This window comes from Thunnus maccoyii, chromosome 9 (genome assembly GCF_910596095.1).
Source record: "Thunnus maccoyii chromosome 9, fThuMac1.1, whole genome shotgun sequence".
In the NCBI taxonomy this organism is placed as follows: Eukaryota; Metazoa; Chordata; class Actinopteri; order Scombriformes; family Scombridae; genus Thunnus; species Thunnus maccoyii.
In genome coordinates, this window is record NC_056541.1 from 19,278,780 (window position 1) to 19,292,638 (window position 13,859).

Below are 13,859 nucleotides of genomic sequence, written 5' to 3' on the forward strand. Positions count from 1 at the left end.
GCACAGCAGGCACAAAAAAAACCTCTTAGTGTTAATCAAAATGTGACAGTATAGTGCTGCATATTAAAAAGTATGAAATGGTCAGAGTGAGTTTTTCATCCCTGAGTGTCATTTTCTCACAGCTGTTCTGGATTCATGCAGTGATAGAAAGCTTTGTGCACCCTTAAAGTTAGACACCAACTGTCACAAATGACCTCTGTCTGATCTGGCCACACGCGCACGCACACACACACACACACACACACACACACACACACACACACACACACACACACACACACACACAGAGAGAGAGATAGGCTTCCTGGTAATATTCTGTTCATGGTTAATAGAAGTCTACCACATATTGTCTGTATTGGTATGGTAAGGTGCTTCATTAAATTTTCAGATAGTGTGTATTTTCTCCACACAGCCCAAACTTTTTTTCTACTAAGTCTGATTAACAGGCTGCACTCTAAACGGACTCTGAGCCAGCTGCTATAATTATGATCACTATTATTGCTGATCACCAGTGTATCTATTTTTATTACTACTTTCCATTGCTTCAGTCACTGCAATCAGCAGGTTCCAACAGAGACTGCACTGATAACAGATCTATATCATATTGATCCACATTTTTCCTTTCAAATCAACAACATGTGAATAAACATTTTGTGATGATTTGTGTTTTAAATGGGTCTATAAAAGCTAAAGGCTACTTGGACGGGAGCAGGCAAATCGCTTGCATGAGCAAAAACTCACCTGCACACCTGATTCTGATGTTGATATTCTGAATGAATTCTTCACACAAAATCAAAGTCAACTCGGCCTATCAGTGGGGAGTGTGTGTCACCGCGCCAAACCTCTCCTGTGTGGCCCAGCAAGTGGCCACTGCGCCTCTTGTGTGCTCTGCTGTGTCTCTTTAAGTACAGCAGGCAGTGCTGTTGGTCCGTGTGGGCGCGCAGGGCGCACGGTGCGGCGCTGCCTCTCCGCAGCGTCAAACAGCCTTCCCCTCTCATCGGACAGGCGACAGAAAACACAGGTCGACACACCGCCTGCATCACATCCACGCTTTGACCTGAACACATGACAGGAGCGAGGGAAACGGATAGCGGACTGTCTTAAGGGGGCTTGAAGTAGAGGGCCATTAACATCACTCCCTTCTCCGACTGAAAGCTAGAAGCGTGTAGCGGTATACGTGCGGTGCAGTAGATTATTGAACAGCACTGAGGGTTGAACGATCAAACGGGATTGATAAACAAACGTTAGTTGTCGGATGAAGACACAGCAGAAAGAAGCTTCTCTGAGAGCAGGCTGCTGTTCATTATTTGACTGAATTATCGTGGAGATGAAACATCATGCCTGCGCCTGAGTTGCGTCCTGTGAACTGCAACATCAAACCATCTGCTGAAGCCTGATCTGGACTCGTGTGAAAGGTAAGGTGCCGCCTTGATAACTATCATATGTGGTGTGAAAAAAACAAGAGGAGAAGCCTCTCATGTCGCAACTCAGAGATTGTGGTTAAAATTGTAAGACGTGTAAAGCGGTTGTTACATTTGCGGTGTTACAGAAGTCTGTATGTTCTCACAGTGTAGTTTACATGAACACCGCTGGTTGACATCGTTGAAGCAGAACACAACCCCAGGAATCAATTCTTCACAATTTATTGTATATGTTTTATCATTTTGAAAGATCACTAACATTTGAATATGAAAGAAGCTTCCACTTGTTAAAGGAGAGACTGAGTAGCTGCAGCAGGCTTTGTCTATTTAAAGGCCATACGTTTTAATAAGACTGAGCTTCAGGTGATAAAAAAAATCATGGGTGAACTAATCCGTCTGTTTCTGTACACTAATCCCAATGTTTAACTTTTATTTATTTGACTCCAACAAAACATATGTACAGTCCTTTATCCTTTCAGTTCTCTGTTATATTTTCATCTGTAGAGTTTGTATATGGTTGTGTGACAGATGTGGAGGTGTCCCTGATCTCTATTCTGTACATTGTCATGTTCAGTGTAGCATTCGTCTCTAAGCAGGCGCACGGTTATTGGCAAATAGAGTGAACTACCTCATCTGGCATTTTCTCCAAAGTGTGAAGAGGCTGGACTTTGATTAGAGCCTGCCTGCTAATTTTTAACCAGAACTGCAAATCAGAGTGAAAAGACAGGCAGAACCTAAGCAGCATTTCCTCCCCTCATTTATTTCTCTAGGAAACTAATTGTGTCAACCAGCTCTGCTCCAGCCCATTAATTTATTTGTGTTTTATAACAAGAGTTCAGGCAAAAACACCAAACATTCTCTGGTTCCTGCTTTCTTAAATGTGAAGATTTGCTGCTCTTCTTTGTTTAATATAATTTCTAATCTGAATGTCTCGAAAATCTATTGTCTCTGAGATATTATAAAGAGCATATTTCTGATGTTTTATAGAAAAAAAACAAGATTAATCATGACAGGCAGAGTAATTGATAACGAAAATAATCGTTATTTGCAGCACTACACTGTTCATCCACAGCAGAGCAAGCAGATTAATGATTTAATGAAATTATGCAAATTCAGCAGTTTCCACTCTCCCTCCTTGTTCCTGATGACCTCAGTGTACTGTATATCACTGTATTGAACCAGCCGCACAGTGCGGAGTGTCAAAGCAGAGGAAGAGGAGCATAATGTTTGTTCAGATTGATAACGATGCTGTTAAAATCAATTGATGAATGGCACTAATTGCTCATGCTGCTGCTGCTATTTCAGCATGTTGGATGACAGTAAATAAAAAGCATAGAGGACATCAGGCCCAGGGCTGGCTGATATGGCAAAAAATTTGATCATGATCATTTTTTTTCATATATCAGTTGATATTGATATACTTTATATCCCGATATGAATCAAGTTAATATTCTTGAACTTCAAAGTTCCCTTAAACTTAAAATTTCATTATTTTTTGCTTTGAGTGCATTCAGAATGTGAAAAATGAACCAGAATAGTACGAGCTGCAAACAGAAAATCAATTCTAATAAATACACTATACAAAAATAAACTTAAATCTTCTCAAAGTAAACTCTTTGTTGTCCTTCGGTTATTACGGGACACTAAAAATGGTTTCCAAAAGTGCAAAGTCAGAACACACTTTTTGCTTTTCTTTCAGCTTCCGGGTCCATTACTTTCATTAGCGTCTTGAATCAGGCCTTTCGCTAGAAAAAAGTGACAGCATGTGTTATGTCTGTGTGTCTTTTTGCTTTTTTGTTGTGTGGTGTAACACTAGAAAATGCTTACAGACAGTTTGTTGCTAGGGCTTTTCTCCAACAGTTTTGCTGCTGGTTATGACTGTAAACGCGTGCACTCCGTTACTAGGTGACAGTGTTTCAGGTTATGAAGTAAGTATTTCCTACTCTGTTGCTAGTCAGAGTTAAAGTAGCTAAAGTAACCGCTACACCACCAATGTCTTTTTGCTTTGTTTATCCACCATATCTCCTTTGTTTATGGTTGTTGTGGCCGCTGAGGTATCGCTTTCGTCATCAACATTTGGGCTTGTCTTCTTCATTACTCTCATAATCAAAACAGTAATGTGGTTTGTTCAGCTAAGTCAACCAACCATTCTTGGGGCGTGAGCTGTTTAAAATACTGCCATATGATTGGTTACAAATAGCTCTGTACCTGTGATTTGATCAGCTGTTGTACATTGTCAGGCAATGTTCCCTATCGACAGTTATATCGAAGTTTGTAATTTTCTTATTGTTTAAATTTTACATTTTGATGAGCTTATATTGTATATCATTTATATCGCCCAGCCTTAGTCAGACCCCTCGTTCTAGCAGCGGGATTCAGCACTCAGTTCATAGAGTCTAGTCCTGAATCTAGACCAAGCGGAACTGATCAATACCATGAGCGTCACTGTAGCACAGAAATTAAAGCTCCCTTCCCTGTTACATTCTAATTTAACCCTCTGGTAATGGGAGTTTGTATCACATTACAATAGTCTCGACGTTTCAACTATACATAAATCCGTGGTGGCTCATTTAAAAAATAAAATCACATAGATGTTATTGTTGCCAGCAGCGGCTGTACCGTCTCGTTGGCTGAGTCCTCCCTGAGGCAAAAGTGTTCAGACGTCAGAGAAACATACCAAACGCTGCAATTCATATTTGTACACTCGAGAGTGAGAAAGTGCTGCTCCCACCGCTGCTGTTGATTTGGTCAATGTAATTTTGTATCACCAGGAGTCCCTCTTGTATTAAAGTGGAGCCTCAGCCTCAACAATTATACAGTGAATTTTGATGTTGTATTTTAAAGGAGATCATGAGAGCCAAGCTAAGCTCTGGCTGCAGAGGAGAACTGAAACACAGTGCTCACAGATATGAAGTCCTTTGTGTAGTGACGGGGTGGCCGGCAGCAGAGTGAGAAGGCTTTGAATTCCTCCAGAGCTTATCTCTTCATCCTCTTGGCGACCTCTCAGGGACGTGCCATGGATCATATCCAATGGCTGCAGGCTTTGAAGATCGCCAGAGGAAATGACAGGAATTACAGTTTGCTTTCTTGTGCTGGCCATTACAGTGGTGCAGTGCGAGCTCTGTGTAGGCTGGATGGTGTGCTCGCCCCTGATTTATCACCATAAAGAAAGGATGTCAAGATCCTCATTAGAGCTCTTACAAAAATAGCTTGGCGTTAAATACTCTGCTGAATCGAGCTGTTTATAATGTCAAACGGTCAAAAGCGAAATAGTAGTTTCATACTCAGTGGTATCATATTTTATTGTTGTTGATGAATTTAAAAATATGACTTACCTTTTTATATTTGACAATAACTTGTTTTCCTTTTCTTCGAAAGAAGAGATGCTTATATAAAGAGGATCATCTTTAAAACTGTGTTATGGTTACACAGATCCAAGGAGTGGGTCAGCCTTGCTGCATGCACATCTCAGCCAGATTTTCAGCTTATAGGAGGATTATTCGCAACACCGGACCTTTTCCGTAAGACGTATCCAGATAATCACTCCCTAGACAGGTGGCGGGGAAATACTGGGTGGAAGACATCTGATATAGGCCAAAAAAACCCTAAAATCTAAACGTATGTTACAGTTCTTTCATTGTAGCGATACATTGTCCTTATAATACAATTATGTTTATTACATTTGAATTATATACAGTAAACAAATAGCACAAAAGCGGACTGGAAAAACTAAAAAAGAAAAGCAATAACATTGAAAAAACATTTACGCATACATACATACTTTATACAGCTCACATGCAGGTAAGAATGACTGAATAAAAGCTAAATGGCCAATTATATTTTTGAAGTCGAAGCTGCTGTTAAAACTTCTCTTTCAGACAGAGACAGGCACCCTGCTGAGGCAGGATGTTGTTTTATGCAATCAGGCTTAATATGAAGGGTAGGATGGTGTGTGTGTGTGTGTGTGTGTTACAGTAACTGTGGAAGGTTCTATTTGCATCCTGTCCCATTTCCTAACAAACTTGGATCCAGATTCAAGGCTGCGTCGAATGTTTTTTCCTTGTTGACACAGAGACTGCAACTATCGTCAGTATCATTAGATAAGATCATCATTGTAGTGCTCTGACTCAACATGTGTAAAGGGAATGAAGGTTTAAAATTATCCTTGCTAGTTTGTTTTGTGAGTTATTGTTATGCAGTGTTGTGTCTGCCAGTGTTTTTATACACAAAAGACACAAAGCTCTCAGACTACATTGAAAGTAAACCTCTGAGCAAGATAAGCTACATCCTATTTCAGATTGCACAATTTTTGTGTCTTTCCCTTGTTGTTTCGGTTAAAAAGAAAAATCTATCCATCTTGTAGTTTACTTTTAGTTTTGCTTTCTGAATAAATCTTCCCCTTCCTCAATGCGTTTCCCCTGCAATAGCTCTATGTCGCCCTAGTTTGAGAGCCAGTGTCTTAAATAAATGTTTGATTTACAGTATTTATTTGATGTAGAAAAACCTCTCTGTTCTACCAAACTGGGGTTATTACAACATTTACAGTTCAGCTAAAGGTCAGTCAGGGTCTCAGATGTGGCATCGACTCTGGCTCCCTTCAGTCTCACCCAACCTCTCTGTTTGCCCTCCATCAGTCTGACTCACAACTGTGTGAATGTCCAACACTAACTGCTCACTGGAGGCTTGACATCATACGTGTGTGTGAGAGAAAGAGGACGAAGAGAGGGAAAGAGAGTGTGAAAGCAATCGAGAAAATGAAAAAAGATGAGGAGCAAAAGATAAGGGGGGGGGGGGCAATGAATATAAAAGGCACATTCTCTGCGGTCCATGGCTGACCTTGAGATGATGCCAGTCACAGAGATTAGCACATCACCACTGTAATTGCTCACCTCTAGTAGCAGACCCTCTTGTCCTTTCTTCAACTTGATCCCTATTTGACAAAAAGGCCTTTGTTGGCATTAAACTGCTGGGCTCTGTTTTCTGTACCTGCTGCACCAACACAGCTCCAACCTGGCAACAGCCCTGCCCTTTAAATAGAGAAATTTAGTTTACCAACTCCACTTTAAGGAAACTGGAGGACAAAATGGTCTGAGTGCTTCCAGTGTTTTAGTCTGAGAGCCATTTATCTTTGGGTAATGTGCAACCTTAAAGTAAAGCTCCGTTGATACTCCTAAATGAGTCCCCACATTAACATTATTTATATCCTAAAAGGTTGAAGAAAACTGAATGATTTGAGAAGAAAGATAAACAAGTTTTAGGATGTTGGCTCAGAAGCAAAATCTAATGACAGCAAATATATAAAGAAGTCTTTTTAAACCTCCATTAGGTCGATAAAGTTGATATATCCATATTAGTGAGCAGCCCCGTGGTGTTTACTCTGCTTTGAGAACATCACTTCGAGCAATGTTAGTCGATCTGTGAAAACACATCCATCCACATCCAGACTGCACTGTGAAGAATTAGACAGGCTTTTCTTTAAAGAGGATGTCAGGAGATTTTGATAAGCCCTGTCTTAACAATACTTTAGTACAGCAGCAGGAGCCCTGTTGTGATAAAGAATCAGAGGGAGTGGAGCCCCCTCTGGGTCTGTCAGCCTGTGCAGTCAGTGTCAGCAGCGGCTTCAGATCTCCTTTCAGCGCACTGGGCCCTAATTGTGCTGTCACACTTGCTAGAGAAATTTGTCAGGTTGCTGGGAAATAAACTACTTGGCCCAATAAAGATGTGTATCCCTCTGTTCCCGTACTGGTTCCCCAAACTACCCATCTACCCCTATGATTATCAGTGAATAACAGGATACTCAAGCATTTAAAGGGATAAACTACTTTTGCTTATTTCCTGTTGGGAATATGTCATTAAAGGGTAAATGTAGCACATTCTCATGATAGTCTTGTGCTCAGTAATTGCATCTACTGGGATTTCATCTGAAAGATGTGCAACAGTAACCAAGCCTCATCTATTTATATACCCTTAAAGTAAGAGCTTATTATTCTTATACCCAGCCTTACATGTTGTTCCATTAATTTCCGACACTAGCGGCATCAAGCAGGATGAGCGCATAAGTCTATCCCCTTATCAGCTACTTTTCTGAATCTGGTTGTAAGCAGAACACACACATGAGCTCCTCCGCAGCATTAATATTCTCCATCTGTCAGTAAAGCTGCACCAGGTTGGCCGTGATGTTAGGAACTATCACATGGAGTAAATGAGGCACGGCCGGTCAGCCACGAGCTCATCGCCACTCTGTGTCAACCTTCATCACCTCCGCTCTCTCGGTGACTGTGCAGATATCTTTCCAAGGTTGCCGGGGGGGAGGGGGGGGGATGACTCAGCTCTAGCTCCCACTTAGCGCTTCACTGACTCCTGGTTCAACCCTCTCCTCAGTCAACCACGGCAACTTAAACACGGTCTGTCTGCACCGTCTCACAGGCTGCAATATTTGCCTTGTTATACCTTTTCTGTCAGATATATCTCTACAGCACTGAGATGGACTCAAACACACCTTCACTGCCTATGTGGATCCACAAAATACACCCTCACATTGTTGATATTTGGGCATTTATTCTACTATCACTCGGGGTAGCAGAAATTGAACTTTTCAACCATTTATCCATTACTGTTAGCAGTCCTTTTTGACTTATCTGTGTGTTTGTTAACTGGTTTTCATGCACTCTCAAGCACTAGGGCTTGATAACTGGCCTTGGTTGGTGAGAGGAGTTTCTTGTGTAGTCGGCCTTGTCGTAGCTGGACGGTTACTGCTTATTGTGACAATAAATATACTGAAGATCAACATCACACCAACTTGTAATCCTGGATACCCAAACATAAAGGTTTTGAGATAATCTATAATAACCTCTGAGATTTCTGTCTTTACCCCAATACAGTGGAAGTGATTGAAATTTTGTTTGTGGTGCTTTCAGCATTAAAAAAAAGACATTAAAAATTCAACAGTAAAAAACAATGTCTAGGACTCAGAGGCAAACAGTCTAAAAACCAGGGCACTAAAAAGCAAAAACTATCTGTGTGGCTTCATACAACCAGTGGGAAGTGATATTTTTTTCTTTTGTGACTGACTCTATAAATAAATGCATTACATCCACACTGGACTAAAGTGCATGTATTATTTTAAGAGAATTAGTGAGTGAGTAGTTAATCTCTCCCAATTCTTTCTGTCTTTTACCGTTTCTGTATCTCTGCGTCTTTCTCCTTTGACACAGTCGTAAATACACACATCACGTCCACACTCACACACAGCCCTCCTCTTTCTTCATTTGCTTTAGAAATGTTGTTCCATGTTGCATCAGAGAGCAACAGTGAAACGCTACTGTATGCGCTCGTCATATTTTATTCATCTTAGGAGAGGCTGCGGCGCCGAGGCTCTCTCTCCTTCCTGTGAGCCCAAAGCAGGCAGCTGTCAGAAAGCCTGAATCCCCAGATGCTTTGCCTATTTCTACTTCTGCACACACACACACACGCACACGCATACATACATACCTAGGCACATTTAATTGCATACCACAGTACTCCCCTGCGACACATTACCTTTCCATCATTGCAGAAGTGACCCTTTCCTCATTTCCTTTTCTTGTTAGGTCCATGTGGTAACTGATGGCAACACTGTCAGAATCTTGAAACAATACGATTATTATAGAAAGCATTAGTAAACAAAATATTTCACTTTCACTTGAACCCTGCAGTGGGAAGAAACAATGCAATTTACAATGTCTGCTGAAATGAACTGAATACATTTTTGGTAGTGCTGGTTTATTGAGAAATCAAAGAAATTCCTTCATTCTGCTGTCCTACAAAACATAAGTTAAAGAATGAAATAACAGCAAAGTATTAACAAAAATATAAATAAATCAACTAAGTGTATAGCAAAATTATAGAATGTTATTGATTTAAATAAATAAATAAAATGTAGAGAGAGAAAACTTGCATACCTGTAAATACTCTTAAATGGATACAGACATGTGCATACCTACATATAAGAAGTATAATACAGGTATTCATGCATACATATATAAACACTTACACATTCATAACTCCCTCCAATAGAAAAAAAGCAAGAAAAGGGTAAAGAGAGCTCATCATCATAATCTCATTTGCAGACTACAATATGTAAACATTTCAATATCCTTAAGAGAATCAACCTTTACTCTGACAAAAGTTGTGCTCTCATTATTTCAAGATTAGACATAAACATACATTAAACCCACCTAGTTTGTGTCCAAGCTTACAAATATTATCACAGGTCCATCTTTATTAAATACATGTCCATCTTAAATAGCAAGTGGAGCTGTAGAGACTTAAACATGTAGATATACTGTCAGTTAGAAACAGTCATGTCATTTCATATAGAGCTGATGAGACCAGCAGTGAGGACACAATGACAACAACAAGAGTTGACTAAAAATAAAACGTATGAGCAACAAGACCTCTAATGATGTTCATATTTAATTGGAAAGGATATGTTGACAGCAGGCCTCTGGTGCTGCTCGACCTTTATAGGCAGATTTGCGTGATGCTGATGAAGCCCATGGTTCAGTACACATTTTACAAGGCATGCTTACAGAGCACCCAGCACACACACACACACACGTCATGTTCCTCAAATGAATGCATCCAGACCGCTGCTCCCAGCTCACTGCCCTGCGTGATTGTGCACATTGAACAGCTCATCACAAACAGCTAAAATCACTTGCGCACAACAACACTCGGTGACGGACGAGCCGACAGCTCTCGTGCCGTGCTTTCTCTCTGTATTTTAGAAATAAAATAAAGTCAGAGCATCAGTTTGTGATATTCAATTTAATACGGAGGTTTTTTGTGATAAAGTTGAGGACTTTCCTCCAACCTGCTCATCCTCCTTTACTTCAGTTAGTGTTTATTCCCCAGATAGACTTTGAACAACTCCACAAGCATGGGAGTGAAATACTAAAATTCAGCTTTGGGTTATTATGTATGTGTAGGTGGTGAAAGCATCATAGACTGCATACTAATAGTTTAGACTTTTTGCCTTTATTAGATTGTTTACAGTGGAGTTATAAACAGGAAACATGGGCAGAGATTGAGAGAGGGGTATGGCATGCAACAAAGGTTACCAGCCAAAAATATTCCTCTTTATTTACTGGAAAATAAATAAGATAAATTGACTGAAAACCTACTGTTTACTGTGCTTCATCTTGAGACAGCAGCATGCTGTTTCAGGATCTTGTATTGTCTCAAGTGATCCCAGCATGTGGCAATGAGGGTCAGGATCAAACCCTGTAGTCCAGACAACATCTTTAGCAGCTGCCCTAATCTGTTCTTTTGAACGGCGCAGTCTTATCTCATTCTCAAGGATGAACATTGATCGAAATCTTAAATGTTAAATTGATCAACTGTGAGCTGAAAACTTGATGGATCAACAAAGCAAAAAGGCAAGTGCAATGATTTTTCTTGCTGAAAATGGATTCGGCTGTGTAGGATTAGTCTCTGAGACCACACTGTGGTTTATAGAAAGGAGCAAGCGATTACTATAGCAAGAGGGAAGTGAGATTTTGTCAATACTGATCACTTCTAACGCAGCCACTCATCATGACACCATCTCATTTCGATCTTCAGTGCTTCTGAAGCACATGTTGTCCATCATGTTACTGCAATAGTCAGTGCCTTTGGGAAAGTTATTCCAATAAAACCATAATTCATTTTACTGCTTTTAAAATAAGTGCAAAAAATGCTTTTTTCATTCGTCTCCCACAGTAGGAGGTCAGAGTGAAGGGTGAGCTGCAGAGCATCAGTGCTGGAGAATTCAGCTTCTTGCTTAAGCACACTTGAGCAGAGTGGGTGCTCGTTGACACAGGAGATTGAAGGTGTATCCGACAGTAGAGGGTCTGTCTCCCCTCTCACTGCACCACCAAGCACTAGGCTGTTTTTCTGCTCTTACATAGTCCAACAGACCAGAAGAAGCTGTGTGATACGGAGGGACAGTTGTGTCAACATCTTCCTCTGAGAATAAGTTCCACCCCACATAACAAAATCTACATGTTTATGAGAAGATACCACTAAGTAGCTTCATTTTGGCATTTTTAACAGGAATTTCTCTCAGACCATTTGGTGATTATTGTCGACCAAAAACTGAAGTTGAAAAGATTTATGGTGCCCTAATCTGTGCATCGGGATATAAAGGAATAGTTCAACATTCAGAAAATATGCCTGGTTTTTAAAATTGAGATGGGAATATCAAAATCAGTCTCATGTCTGTGCATTAAAGGTACCCTGTGGAGAATTTGGCCACTAGTAGCGCTATGGAGTAATGTTTTTACAAGTGAGTCATGCACATGTACAAGCATGTGGACGATGTGATTCACATCTTGCTGTTTTCACGCATTTTCACAAATCGACAGTTGGTGGTGGTAATTTAGCAACAAAGGGAGTGAAGAGGGACACTAAGCTAGCAGGCAAACATGGATGTAAACACGATTTAAAATTTTTTAAAAAGTATCGTAACAGATGTTTTATGAGGAAGGAAATGCATTCCACACGTTTGTTATATGGGGTCTTACTCACTGGAACTATTTCTTGGCCAAATGCAGTGACTATGCGCAGCTCATTGTCCGAATCTGGCAATCCGTGCACAGAAGTGCCAAGAGGACAATTAACCTTGTTTGCCACAAAGTACAAAGTGCATGGATCAAACAAACCAGATGTTGATTTGTGAGCTTGAGAGATTTTGGTAGACAAATAATCACATTTGCATTCACCATTTTATTGACGTTATTGACGTAACAGAATGAAGTCATGTTTTTCTTGCCTCTAGTTTGACATGAGAGTTTTTCAAACTTTACAGATAATGAATACTGAGGCACATTACAATGAAAAAATGTTCAGTGGTAATAGGGTCCAAAATAGCTGAGCTAAACACCCAAAACACCCACTGTTTGGTACATTTAAGAACACTTCCTCAGTAAAATGGAAAAAGAAAGTGCCTTGTTTTCAGTTAATAAATAACTGTATTTCTTAGTTGTTCGACTGTTTTGTGCCTTCACAGCTCAGCTTAATGATGTGCTGTTGAAAATTGCCTCTCGAGTTCCATACAGAGGCATTTCCTATTTCCTACCTTTCCTCCTCCTCCTCACCAACTAAACATTTGCTGAAACCCTCTGCAATCCCCTCTTAAGTCTATTCAAGCATAGAGGACTGAGATTCATGGCATAACTGAGCTGGGAGAATTCGCTTTTAATTAAAGCAGAGGGATCCTCTGTGCTTAGTGGAGGTGGGAAAGGAGAAGGGGAAAAAAAAGCTCTTTTCTCTTTGAAAAAAAAACTGCAGATATTCTGTCAGGCCCTGAATGAAGAGCTTTGTTAAGGTTGGATAGTGGAAGACATCATTTGATCTCCCATTGACAGCGGCTCCCCACTGCTGAATAATTACTTCTTTTATAAAGCCATTAGAGAGGACCGATTCAAGTGAATGTTTCTCAAATGTCCATCTATGTGGCCAAAAGGGACCTCGGGCGCGGCGGCTACCAAGGGTGGGTCTGAAACTTGCACAACAGGGATCTGAGTTATTTCTCTCTGTTTTGGAGATTTGCAGTGACACATCATTAGTGTCATCAAAGATATAAATATATATTTTTAAAGGTTCTTTCATTTCCTTTTTTCTCTCACTTCTTCACACTTACAAACAGACTCCATGCTGTCTACAAGTGGAAGAATTAGTGCTGATCCAGATTTTGTGGAAATAATTTGTTCAGTTTTTTTCTTTTTGCCAAGGCCTAATTGAACTCTGCTCCTTTGTACCCACAATCACAATGGAGCTATTATTCCTTCACTCCCATTTTCTTTTTGACCATGTCAGTCGCTTATCACCATATACTGAGGGAACATTCATGATCATCAGTCACTCGATTACAACACTGCCACTTAATGCCACTATGCACCAGTCAAAGAGGAGGATTACATTATTTTTAGACCCTTTAATTTACCTCTTCTCTTTCAGAGTAAATGGTCACTACTGAGCTTAATGGACCATTGAGTATTATCAGGATTACAATGAGCTTTTCCCTGCCATCCTGAGCTTAAATTTTAAGCCTCATAGGGCGTACTTAAAAACTGTTCCTGTGATTGGTGTGTTCAACATCTCCAATGGCAAATGCACTGGTACTTGTAATTAACCACAGGCTTTAGGATGGTGTAACCATCAGGGCTAAACACTGCAATCATTTCAAACAGCAACAGACAGAATATATCTATTTGTTCAGTAAGTGCCTCTTTCAGAACTTGCAAAAACCCCCCAAACACACAAGAAATTCAAACCCAGTCACACAACACAAGGGTCAAATCTTGTCTCTGATTTCTGTCAACCAGAACCTGAATTTTTTGAGAAAATGGTGGTTTGTTGAATCCCTGTACTACCAATGCTGTAGAACTGCGACTAAATGATTAATCTTATTTATTA

At 40.2% G+C, this 13,859-nt stretch overlaps 1 protein-coding gene across 2 annotated transcripts in view; it reads left to right on the forward strand.

Moving 5' to 3' along the window:
* Positions 1-921: 921 nt before the first annotated feature.
* wscd2 (WSC domain containing 2) overlaps positions 922-13,859 on the forward strand; it is a 40,324-nt gene continuing 27,386 nt past the window's right edge. For both annotated transcript variants that reach the window (XM_042422364.1, XM_042422363.1), the window contains exon 1: positions 922-1,415. The gene's annotated coding sequence lies outside the window, so the exon portion shown is untranslated. The remainder of the gene's footprint in view (positions 1,416-13,859) is intronic.